Source organism: Hemibagrus wyckioides, linkage group LG07 (genome assembly GCF_019097595.1).
Source record: "Hemibagrus wyckioides isolate EC202008001 linkage group LG07, SWU_Hwy_1.0, whole genome shotgun sequence".
NCBI lineage: Eukaryota > Metazoa > Chordata > Actinopteri > Siluriformes > Bagridae > Hemibagrus > Hemibagrus wyckioides.
In genome coordinates, this window is record NC_080716.1 from 3788471 (window position 1) to 3801168 (window position 12698).

The 12698-nt window shown below is 44.7% G+C and overlaps 1 pseudogene; it reads left to right on the forward strand.

The window, feature by feature from the left end:
- The first annotated feature begins 470 nt into the window (after positions 1–470).
- Positions 471–1828, forward strand: LOC131355876 (coiled-coil domain-containing protein 106-like; annotated as a pseudogene).
- Positions 1829–12698: the final 10870 nt, after the last annotated feature.

Below are 12698 nucleotides of genomic sequence, written 5' to 3' on the forward strand. Positions count from 1 at the left end.
TTGCGGATGCGACGAGAGTTCAGGAGAGTATGTACTTGATAGGCCGGGGCTCCATCAATGTCCAGCGGGGGTGGAGGCTCGTCCTGACTGGGGGTGTTAGATGGGGGATCATAGGCAGGCTTAAGAAGAGAGACATGAAAGGTGGGAGAGATTCGGTATGTGGGTGGCAGCTGCAGATGGTAGGAGACTGGGTTGACCTGGCAGATGATGGTGAATGGGCCGATGAAACGTGGGCTGAGCTTATGACAAGGGAGATGGAGCTTCAGGTTGCGAGTAGACAACCAGACCTGCTGCCCCACCCTGCAAGTGGGGTGTGGACGGTGGCGGCGATCTGCCATATCTTTCTGCCACCTAATAGGTGAGTATGTTTCTTGGTTTACAGATGCACGTTATGGATGATGGCTAGCAAGCTAGTGGCTTGCTACAGGTCTTGATGCCAGGGACACACAGGGGGGTGGGAGCACTGTGACATGCTGGACTGTATGCATCATCAGGCTGGCAGAAACCTAGCTGTCAACAGGAGGCTTTTTTTCTCTTTGTGTAATATACAGGGGCAGGGCGGGATGACAGTTTGTTAGACAACAGTAAAGTTGTAAACAGTAAGCAGAACATTCTAAATCCATTGAATAATTTCTACAATTACTTTAAACCAGGTGTGTCCATGGTCCCCATGGCACAGCTGGCAGACAAAAGAAAATCCCATGAGTTGGAGATGTGTAAGCTCAAAGTAGGAGAAGATTGATGAGCTGACCAAAGAGAGAGACTATCTAAAAGAGCAACTGGCATCAGGTAAGTCTCCCTACAGATAAAACATATTGAAATTATAGTACAGTGAACTTATGTTAGTTTAACTTTGTGTTCCTATGTGCCATGTGCCACTAGCTGTGGGTCTTATGCATGCATTTGTATCTATTTAACAGCTCTTAAAAGAGGGGACACAGGATCTGTCCAGGCAACTGCCTTGTCTTCAGATTCCTTTAGTGACAGCTCAGATGAATCATCCTCTGATACTATGTCTGACTCCTCCTCTAAGACATCCTCATCAGAGGGGAGCAGAAAGAAGAAGAGGACAAAAAGGAAGGGAAAAGGGAAAAAGTATGGCAGGAAGTCAAAGAAGCAAAGACATGTAAGAGAGGTTAGAATGCTAATTTTAAGCATTACATAACAGCTTTATAAGCTTCCAAGTACTTCGCGGTAGAGGTTACAGAAAACTATATAAACTACCCTGATGAGAAATATTTTTTGGTTAGATAAAGCAATAAATCAGCACAACTCTGTATAATAGGAACCTTATTCATGGGCTTAATTTAAGCATTCAATGTTGGAATGTTCTGATATTGTCTGGGTGTAACTGGGGTGGTCTGCTCTCTTTCAAAACTGATGTTTGTGGAATGTATCATACTATAGATTGAAACAATGTAAGTCAAAGGTGGGTGTGGGAATAATAAAAGCAAATACTAACACTAATTCTATTTTCTCTCAAAACCCACAGCAGGTGGTGAGCCGATACAAAAAAATTCTTCACCACTTCAGTAGAAGAGGGACCATGTCAGCTGCTTTCAAGCATGTTGGGGTGGACCAGGACACAGTGGTAGTCAGTGCTCCAATCACAGAGCTGTTCTTTGAGGCACCTGTCAAGTATCAGGAACTGCTTTAAAACCACAACAGTCAAATTACAATTAGTGCATTTGCCACACAATGTGTTGCTGCAATTCAAGAAGATCCAGCTATAGAAGATAAAATCACAGCCCTTAAGGCTTCTGGAGAGCTGCTGCCCCTAAAACAAAAGTGGTACAATGAACCAAAACTCATCCACAATATGCAATGATGTTCTTTAAGGTTTAAATTTAGTATTGATAGTTGAATTTTTACACTAATATTTCATATTTTAATATTGTTTATATTTTTTCTTGTACTTTGGAACTTCTGTGATACAGTGTTGGGAGTGGTATATTTTTATTCAGAAGAAGAATATTAGCCTTTATTTGTCACATATACATTACAGCTCAGTAAAATTCTTTCTTCGTGTGGCGGTACTAGATTTGGGTCTGGGCTTAGATAACACCACCCTTTCTCCCTACGCTTACATTTGACTCATGACTCAAAATAACCGACTACGCCACCCCGGGGGCCTATTACCGGGGACTCACCCTCTGCTTAAGTTCACCGGACACACAGGTTTAGCTACGGCTGAGTCAGGTATCAGACCAGAGTTGACCACACAAATTTTTTATTTAAATTAGCAGATAAAAGGGATATACATAAAACAACCAAACAATCACTAAGTTTACCTCTCCAGAATTGGATGCTGGTCTCCCTAAGCCAGAGAACACCAAACTCACGTGCACCCCAACACCACAGCACGTACGCAACACCTACTGTGAGCACTGCAGCCACCAGATACACCACCGACACACGGAAAAGGCACACACTCTGGCTATCGCTGGCTGCCCCAACTCTGAAGGGAAAATATCACCTTGCAGGTTTCAAAACAATCACATACACACACACACACACACACACACACACACACCATTCACTCCAAACCAAAAAAGGAAACAACGTTTACAATTATCAGCACACATCATGAAAAAGAATAAAGAAAAAATAAGGAAAACCAAAAACAAAAAGCAACTGATGTACAGTAATACAAACAGAAACCCAGAACACATTAAGCAGATGCACTAATCAATAAAGAATAAACCAAATCAAGAACAGCACTGTTTAAAAGAAATACATAAAAAACAAGCAAAAGAAAATAAGGAAAAAGAAAACGAAACAGAAACCTAAACGACAATGCAAAATGGTGACGTCATGCGTGTGAGCCGAACACATCTACACACGCCACTTCCGGCTATGACTTAACGCTGTACCTTCAGCCGTTCAACCTGGAGGATTATAAAACAATAACAAAAAAAAATAAAATACAAAGATGCAGCTCAAACAATAGCCTTCTAATGTTTTTTGGCAGGAATTTCAAATGTCATCTTGAAAAAGGGCTTGTGTGAACAAAAACTGCCTGTATCTCTGTACAGGTGAGGTAGAGCCAGATGTGTGTGGTGATCGACTTATGGTAGTGTTGGGTGGAAATGTGGCAGGTGTAGTGTTGGGTGGAAATGTGGCAGCTATAATGTTGGGTGGTGGTGCAGATGCATAGATGTGTCCATAAGGGCCCCTGGTTTGGTATGGTGGCACGTTGAATGGTTGTGGTAGTGGATGCATTATAACTTGCAATTGAGCTGGTCAGACTCTCAAGACTAGTAGATAATTTCCTGAAATTTTCAGAAGCATGCCTCTCCAATGTCTCCATCATGTCCAAAATTCTCTTTTTCATCTGGATGTCTTCCTCGACTGCATACAGCAACTGTGTCTCAGCTGGAAGCTTTCTTTTAAGTCTTAAGTATTTTGGAGGCAAATTGTCACACAAACACCAGAGAAGAACAGGCAATGGAGTATTAAGTTGATTGGAAACAGAAAACGGGTGGAAAGAGGGAGAGTGGAGAATACTCAGCTTTACAGAGGAGACTGTGAGCCAGAGCTGGAGGTAGATGCCATGCACGGAGGTGAGTTGAGTGAGTAATCATGGAGGAGAAAAAAAAGGAGGAGAAGGGAGTAGTCGGGGCAAAACAGGAAGTAGGTGATAAAGCTCACGAATGTCAGCGCTATAAAGAGTCGGTGTCTAAACGAGACCAGATGGGGAAGAAGTGGAGAGAGTGCTCTTAAATAGGGGAGTGGAGGAAAGAAACTAATGAGGTGCAGGTGAACTCAATATTCAGGAGAGTGAGTGCGCTGGTGCAGGGTCGGGTCCGGCATGCCTGCGACACAAATATTGTACTTTTTACTCCAGTAAATTTATTTGATAACTCAGTTGCTACTTTGCAGATTCAGAATATTAATACTCACCAGTATAAAAAGTAAGATGAGCCCTACCTTTACCAAATGTTTCCCTAAAGTGATGAGCACATTAATACATCAATACTTAAAATCCAGTAAAAAAAAAAATCTGTTATTCTAAAAGGGGCCATTCTGCATTTTTAGTCTGCAGTTTACTTTTATAAACATATGCATTTCTTAATGATCAACGATTAAACGCTAAAATACATGAAATAGATCTCTTCTCTTTTTCACCACCGAGGGGGCCAAATTGCTGCCATCAGACTCTTGAAGTTCATCAGACACAGAAGACAATTCCGCAAGCGACAAGTCAAGTGTAGATGAAGATGCAGAATCCGATCTGTGATGAGAAGCCGTATTAACATCTGTCGTTTCTATACCGGATGAAATGGTAGTCGTTGCTGGTGAACCACCCCATATCAGCTCACATACTTCAAAGTAGAGTAGAACCACTCTGCCGTGACCGCTTTTCCGAGTCCACCACTTGTCTGTATTTCCACCGTGTTGCCTTTAGCTTGTTGGTGATGATGGCCCTGGTTATATCCTCTTTGCGATGAGGAAATTCTGTGGACGTCTCAGAAGGGTACTGCACAAGGAAAAGAGCTAGGATGTCAGCGTACTTGGACTGACAAGACTCCCAGTCCAGGTTTTCCTGTGTTTTGCTAGTTTTATATTCAAGTGTGACATTAAGAAATAATTCTACTTCATTATCAGTCCACACATATGACTCTCCCCTTCCTCGGTGTGCCATATTGTTAGCCTAGCGGAACCGGTAATAACATTTTTCTCAGGCTTCTGATTGGCCAACATGGTTTTACGGTTGAGATTATATCGCCACCTGTTGGATTGGCATGCTCTTGACAGCGCTTCAGACAGCGTTTTTGCGTTTTCTTGTAGACAGATATTTTTTTAAAACCATGCTTGTGTGGACAAGATTTTTTTTTTTTTAAATACCCATGTACATGTGGACTAGGCCTAGGAAAGCAAGGTATTTTTTTGGTGGACATGAAGAAGCAGAGTCTAGTGGAATTCAGGGGAACTTTTTGGAGTTGATGAAGCTCCTGGAGTAATTTGATCCCGTCCTTCAAAGCTACAAACCACCCTCAAATGCTACTTATCTCTGTCTTTCTTTACAAAATGAAATGATTGAGTGCTGTGCAGCAAAAATAACTGCCTCCATAGTTGAAGAGGTGAAAAAATCAAAAATGTTTGCAGTTATGGCAGATGAAGCAAGGGATAGCCATGTTGAGCAGCTTGCTGTATGTGTACGTTATGTGACAGCTAAAGGCACAGTAAAACAGCACTTCATTGAACTGTCCAGCCTCAACAGTTTCAAATCAGAGTCAATCACTGATGCAAATTAACATGTACTAAATCAAAAGGCTTGAATGATGTCTTCTGCGTGGCTCAAACCTATGATGGGGCTTCAGTAATGAAAGATGAGGTGGAGGAGTTCAAGCTTTGCAGTTTTTGTGAGAAGCACCCTGAAGCAGTTTATGTGCACTGTTTTGCATGAACTGAATTTGGTACTTTGTCACACTTGTAGGGCTGTACTAGAGGCAGACAAATTTTTTGAGACAGGGAATGTTTATTCCTTCTTTAGCACTTCAATGGTCAATCATCAAGCATTTCATGACACACAGAAACAATTAGGTTTAAAGAACAGTGAATTTGTCCAGCGCTCTAAAACTAGATGGGAATGCCAACTCTATTCAGTCAAAGCTGTGCTTGAAAATTTGACTGCTTTGTTAAGATGCCTGGAGAAAGTTGCCACACCCATAGCAATTGAGCTGCTATCAAAACTGTCCAGGTTTTCCAGTGTGTATATGGTTGTAATGTTCAAGAGTTTGCTATCTGCTACAGAGGGGCTCCATAAGTATTTCCAGAAAGAATCTGTGGACCTGGCCAAAGCAACATTCTACAAAGATGCTGTTCTTGAAACCCTGACCTTAATGTGGAGCAGTAAAGAAACAGCAGAACAGCTTTACGAGGAGACAAAAGTAATTTGCCAATTTGTCCAATAACATCTCAGAGATCCTGTCTGGTCCCCACCATAAGCAGAGACGGATGGATGATTACACAGTGGATTCCACTTTGGGCACTAGGGCTCCATGTGATAGCTCCAAACAACTTAAACATCATCATTTGTATCCATGTCTTGACCGCATGATAAGTGAGCTGAGCAACAGATTTTTTCGTGTTGGGGAAAAGCTCATGAAGGGCATTCAAGCTTGCAATCCAGCAGCTGATGACTTTCTTAGTGAGGAATCTCTAAACCTCATTGTGACACATTACAAAATCCAACTTTGTAAAGAGGAAATTCTGGTAGTGAAACAGTTCCTGGCAAAAAAAGAAGAAAGAAGGAGTTATTTCTGACACGGCTAGTGCTAACAAACTCCTTGATCCCGACATGTTTCCTACCCTGAGCTTGGTTCTTCAAGCAGCACTTACAATACCTGTCAGCAGTTCCAGCTGTGAGCGGTCATTTAGTGCAATGCGCCATCTACATACATGGCTTAGGCAAACAATGGGCCAAAATACACTCAATCATTTGGCTGTTTTGTCAGTTGAAAAAGGAGTTCTCAGCACTATACAATAGTAGTTTGGTAACTGACTGTTTTGCTCGAGTGAATTCTAGGAGGTACTCTCTGATGATTCCATCCTCAAATAAATATGAAATAAAGAATAATCAACACAGTAGTGCCTGCTGTTGCATACTATTTGTGTTAATTTGCATTTATTATTAAAAATGCTACATAAAAATGCTCTTGCAAAAAGTGTTATTCTTGCTTATCCCCTCTCCCTAATTAGCCCCTGATGTTTTAGGCTCAGCCCCTGATGTTTTCAAATCCTAGAAATGCCCCTGAAGCAACCTATAGTAATTGTAAGTGTATCCTATATTTTAGCATCCAGAATTGATATAAGGTCCTGTGGTTATTATTATGCTCAACAAGGTTAATTTGATCAATTGAAAAAAAGTTGATTAAGGATGAATATTTGGTGGATTTTATTGAGATGATCTCTGATGGCTGTTTATTTTGTTTGTAGGTCGCTTCAAACAGGTAAGTTCATAAACACTTATTTTCAGTTAATCCAGAATAATAAGCGTGTCAGTAGATTAGGACTGTCTGTGCTGCAGTGTTAATACTCAGATATATTGTGTTGCGCTTGTTTTGACAGTGATCTGTATCGACGGCTCGATCGGACAAACGTCTTTCAGCTTGACTCTGTTGGAGGATTAACTCGTTTTACTCCTGACTTATTAATCAGCTGTTAATGTCTGGTATCTAGAGTGGAATGTAAAGGAGGAATGTAAATCTGGAGCACTTTAAACAAACAAAAAAACAAACATTAAAAATGAAATGACTTCTGTGTGATGATGGTGGATTGTTACATAAAAAAGAAAAGCAGATCTGCGGATCTTTAGAAAGCAATAAATCTTATGATTAGGGATATTTCTGCCTCGTTATTTCCTCTGTCAAAACCATCCAAAAATCTAGACAGTCTAACCTAATGTACCACTTTAAGTAGTAACCACCATCAAATTTTGTATTTTCTTATTGTAATGGATGTGAAAATGACATCACCACATGACCCAGCGTCAGCGACGCACTGCCTAATTGGCTATTTCCAGAGGCAGGTAATCGGTGTGTTTGACTTGAAGCTGTAACGATGCTTGCAGAACCAGAGCGCCAGAGGGAGCCATCACTCGAATATTGACATTTGCGAACTCACTTCCTGTCTTACTCGGGTATTTAAGCAGCACGCTGCCTATTGTTCTCTCTAGTGGATTACGTACCAAGCCTTGTTTATTGTTCCTGATTGCCTGCTACGTGTATGATCTTTGCCTGTTACTGTTTTTCTACGAGTCTCGGTTTTGCGGTTTTGGTTTATGTTCGCTAGTTCTTGATTTTCCGGTTTTTGACCCTTTTGCTTAGCCATATCGATTCCGATTCTTGCCTGCCGTTTTGTGAATAAAGATTTGCATATGGATTCTACTACGCCTGCCTCGAGCGCGTCCTTACATAATACTTCGCCATCAGAGAATCCAGCGGATCCTCGTGCAACCTTAGTTCGCCAAGGACATATAATCCGGTTCTACCAGGACCAGGTGGAGGCGTTAAAAGCCACCAACGCGCTGCTACGACAACGACAATCTCCTGCCGCAGCTCCAGTTCCGCCTCCGCGCAGTGAATTTCCACGCTTCGCGCTGCCAGAAAAGTTTGATGGTGCCGCGGATCGATGCCGAGGTTTCCTGCGCCAGTGTGACAACTTTTTCGCTCAACAGCCGGAGGTGTACTGCAGCGATAGCATCAGATGCGCATTCCTTTTATCTCTGCTGACGGGCAAGGCGCTGGATTGGGATTCAGCTGTGTGGGATTCGGATCCTCAGGTCAAGACCTCAGTTGATTACTTCGCGAATCTGATCAGGGAAGTGTTTGAGTATCCGGCAGGGGGTAAAGACATTTCTGTCCTATTACTGGAATTATGCCAAGGGACTGATACAGCTGCTGAGTTTACTATTAAGTTCCGCACGCTCGCTGCTCAGTCAGGCTGGAATGAGGCGTCATTAATAGCGGTGTTTTGGGAAGGACTTACTAGAGAGCTGAAGGCGGAAATGGCGTGCAGAGACACTGATGTTACTCTCTCCCAGTACATATCCACTGCTATTCGCCTTGACAACCTGCGGCGCCAGCATCGTACTCGCACCCCCACACCTCGTTCCTCACCACGTGGCACTATGGAATACCACAGCCAGAAGGAGGAAGTCACCAGCCTATACAACTGGGGAGGTCTCGTGTTTGAGGTGGAGCGCGAACGCCGTGTGCAGATGCAGCTGTGCTTCTACTGTGGACAACCAGGTCACAGAGTCTTCCAATGCCCAGGGAAGCCTGCCACATCCCAGAGAGGAGTCGTGTAGCTGGTTTCTAAGGTTTCTCTTCCTGCCTACGTCCTTCACAATGACTCTCGTTTTTTTGTCACAGCGCTGGTTGACTCTGGATCAGCAGTGAACCTGACAGACAGCAACCTGGTCCGTGAGCTCGGCCTATCTACTATCCCATGCACTCCGCCGTTAAGTCACTGCCATAAATGATCAGCCCATTGGGTAGGGCCTTCTTACTAACCACACACCTCTCATGGAGGTTCAGATCAGATTATTTCACAGAGAAAGACTGAGATTTTTCGTTATTTCCTCACCATCAAACCCTGTCGTCCTAGGCCTTCCCTGGCTTCAACTTCATGACCTGGACATTTCATGGAAGGAGGGAGAATTAAAAAGGTGGTCTACCTTTTGCCTAGAGAACTGTTTTTGCAACCCGATAACCCGTCCATGCCTTTCCACGTCTATCGAAAGCCCCGAATCATCGCTCCAAGTCACACTCCCTAAAGAATACCAAGATTTCCAAGAGGTCTTCAGTAAAGAAAAGGCCACCAGATTACCCACACATCAACCCTGGGACTGTGCCATTGACCTTCTTCCGAACACCATGCCACCTAAGAATCGCATTTACCCCCTGTCACTTCCTGAAAAGCTTGCTATGGAGGAATATATTGAGGAAGCCCTTGCAGCTGGATACATCCGCCTGTCTACCTCACCAGCGGCAGCAGGGTTCTTCTTCATAGAAAAGAAGGACGGCGGCCTTCAACCCTGCATTGACTTCCGAGGCCTGAACGCAATCACAGTCCCGTATCCTTACCCTCTTCCCCTGGTTCCCGCAGCCCTCGAACAGTTACAAGGAGCTAAAATCTTCACCAAGCTTGACCTGCGCAGCGCCTACAATCCCATCCGGATAAAGGAGGGTGACGAATGGAAGACGGCTTTTCACACAACACATGGACATTACGAGTATCTGGTCATGCCATATGGACTTACGAACGCCCCCGCCGTCTTCCAGTCACTTATCAATGAAGTGTTCAGGGATATGCTAAACAAATTCGTCATTGCTTACATAGATGACATCCTCATATATTCCGCCAGCCTAGATCAACACGTTTCTCATGTTCGTGCTGTCCTCCAACGCCTCACCAACCACAATCTCTATGTGAAACTGGAGAAATGTGAGTTTCATCGTTCCACAGTAACATTTCTAGGATATGTAATCTCGCATGAAGGAGTGGAAATGGATCAATCGAAAGTGTCTGCCATTACATCCTGGCCCGAACCTACCTCCATCAAGGGTTTGCAACGCTTCCTCGGATTTGCGAACTTTTACAGGAGATTCATCAGGAACTACAGTGCCATTGCTAGCCCAATGACTTCACTGCTGAAAGACAAGCCCAAGAAATTAAAGTCGACTGATCATGCCAGAGCTGCTTTTCAGAAACTTAAAGTTTTTCTTCCGCTCTGATACTCTGTCATCCTAATCCTGAGCTGCCGTTCGTAGTGGAGGTGGACGCTTCGAGCCATGGGATAGGGGCTGTGCTTTCTCAACTTCAACCTGAGTCCGGAAAACTGCATCCTTGTGCTTTTTTCTCCCGAAAGCTCACACCGGCCGAAATTAACTATGACGTAGGGAACCGGGAACTACTATCGATAAAGGCTGCCCTGGAAGAATGGAGACACTGGCACGAAGGGGCCCGCCACCCGTTCCTGGTCCTTACCGATCACAGAAATCTGGCCTATCTTCAGGAAGCCAAGCGTCTCAACCCACGGCAAGCTAGGTGGGCTCTATTCTTTACACGATTCAAGTTTTCAGTCTCCTACTGCCCCGGGTCTAAGAATGGGAAAGCAGATGCCCTGTCTCGAATCCATGAAACCCTGGAGCCACCATCCAGCCCAGAGCCTATCCTTCCACCATCTGTCCAAGTAGCTCCTGTGCAGTGGGACCTGATGAGTGAAATCAACAGAAGCTCCTTCCCCAACATGTCCACCGACCAAAGTTTATGTACCCATAGGTTTCCGCCAACAAGTATTACGATGGACCCATGAGAGCCTGAGTTCAGGACACCCCGGCACCCGTAGAACCATTCAGCTGGTACGACAAAGATTCTGGTGGCCATCGCTCAACCACAATGTCGAGGAGTTTATCCATTCCTGCTCGGTCTGCGCACAATCCCGAACGAGCTGTCAGCTACCAGAAGGTCTACTTCAATCACTGCCAGTTCCACGCCGACCCTGGTCTCACATCTCAGTAGACTTTCTCACAGACCTCCCTGTCTCTCAAGGTTTCACCACAGTCATGGTTGTAATCGACTGATTTTCCAAGTCCTGCAAGTTAATCCCCATGAAAGGTCTGCCTACTGCCATGGAAACAGCCACAGCCATTTTCCAAAACATCTTCCGTCACTATGGCTTACCCGAGGACATTGTTTCTGATCGCGGCCCACAGTTCACATCTCGGGTTTTGCAAACAACTCGGGATCAATGTCAGCCTCAGCTCTGGGTATCACCCCCAGTCCAATGGCCAAGCGGAGTGGCTTAATCAAGAAATTGGGAGGTTCCTAAGAACATACTGCAGCCGTGAGCAACACCGTTGGAGTGAGTTTCTCCCCTGAGCTGAGTATGCCCAAAACTCGTTGCACCACTCCTCGACCGGCTTAACTCCCTTCCAGTGTGTATTGGGCTATCAACCTCTGCTCTTTCCTTGGTCCGGGGAACCCTCGGATGTGCCTACAGTTGAGGACTGGTCAAGACATAGTCAGGAGGTCTGGGAAAGAGCCCATGTTCGTCTCCAGAGGGCGATCTGACGACAAGAGATCCAAGCTAACCGGCGTCAGCGTCCCCACCCAGCTTACCAAGTGGGTCAGAAGGTGTGGCTTTCTACTAGGAATATAAAACTGAAACTTCCTTGTCATAAGTTAAGTTCCAAGTTTGTTGGCCTGTTTAAAATTCTACGTCAAGTCAATCCAGTTTCTTTCCGCCTTGAGCTTCCAGCATCGTATCGTATCTCGCCTACCTTCCATGTGTCTTTACTCAAGCCCTTCAACGAGCCTCAGACCACCGGCCCCGCTATCACTGAACCACCCCCACCACTGGACATTGATGGCTCCCTTGCCTACCAGGTGCGCACCATTCTGAATTCCCGTCGTCGAGGTGGCCGCCTTCAGTATCTGATGGACTGGGAGGGTTACGGCCCAGAGGAATGTTGTTGGGTTAATGCACAGGACATTCTCGACCCCTCGCTCACTGAGGAATTCCATCTGAGCTTCCCGAATCGACCTGCTCCTCGTCCACGGGGGTGCCCGCGTCGACGAACACCTGGAGGTGTTCCTGGGGGGGGGGTCCTGTAACGATGCTTGCAGAACCAGAGCGCCAGAGGGAGCCATCACCCGAATATTGACATTTGCGAACTCACTTCCTGTCTTACTCGGTTATTTAAGCAGCACGCTGCCTATTGTTCCCTGCGAAGTATTGTTCTCTCTAGTGGATTACGTACCAAGCCTTATTTATTGTTCCTGATTGCCTGCTATGTGTATGATCTTTGCCTGTTACTGTTTTTCTACGAGTCTCGGTTTTGCGGTTTTGGTTTATGTTCGCTAGTTATTGATTTTCCGGTTTTTGACCCTTTCGCTTAGCCATATCGATATCGATTCCGATTCTTGCCTGCCGTTTTTGTGAATAAAGATCTGCATATGGATTCTACTATGCCTGCCTCGAGTGCGTCCTTACAGAAGCAGCGCTGCACAGACCGATTGGTATATGAGGTTAAAGTACCACGAGAGTGACTTAAGAGTGTGCGCTTGAATATGCACTAGAACCACTCGCGCAATACTTTGGTGTCTCCATTTGGCAGACGGACGCTTTCATCCAAAGCAACTTACAATAGATCAAATCAAACCAACAAACCAGCAACATGTAAGTG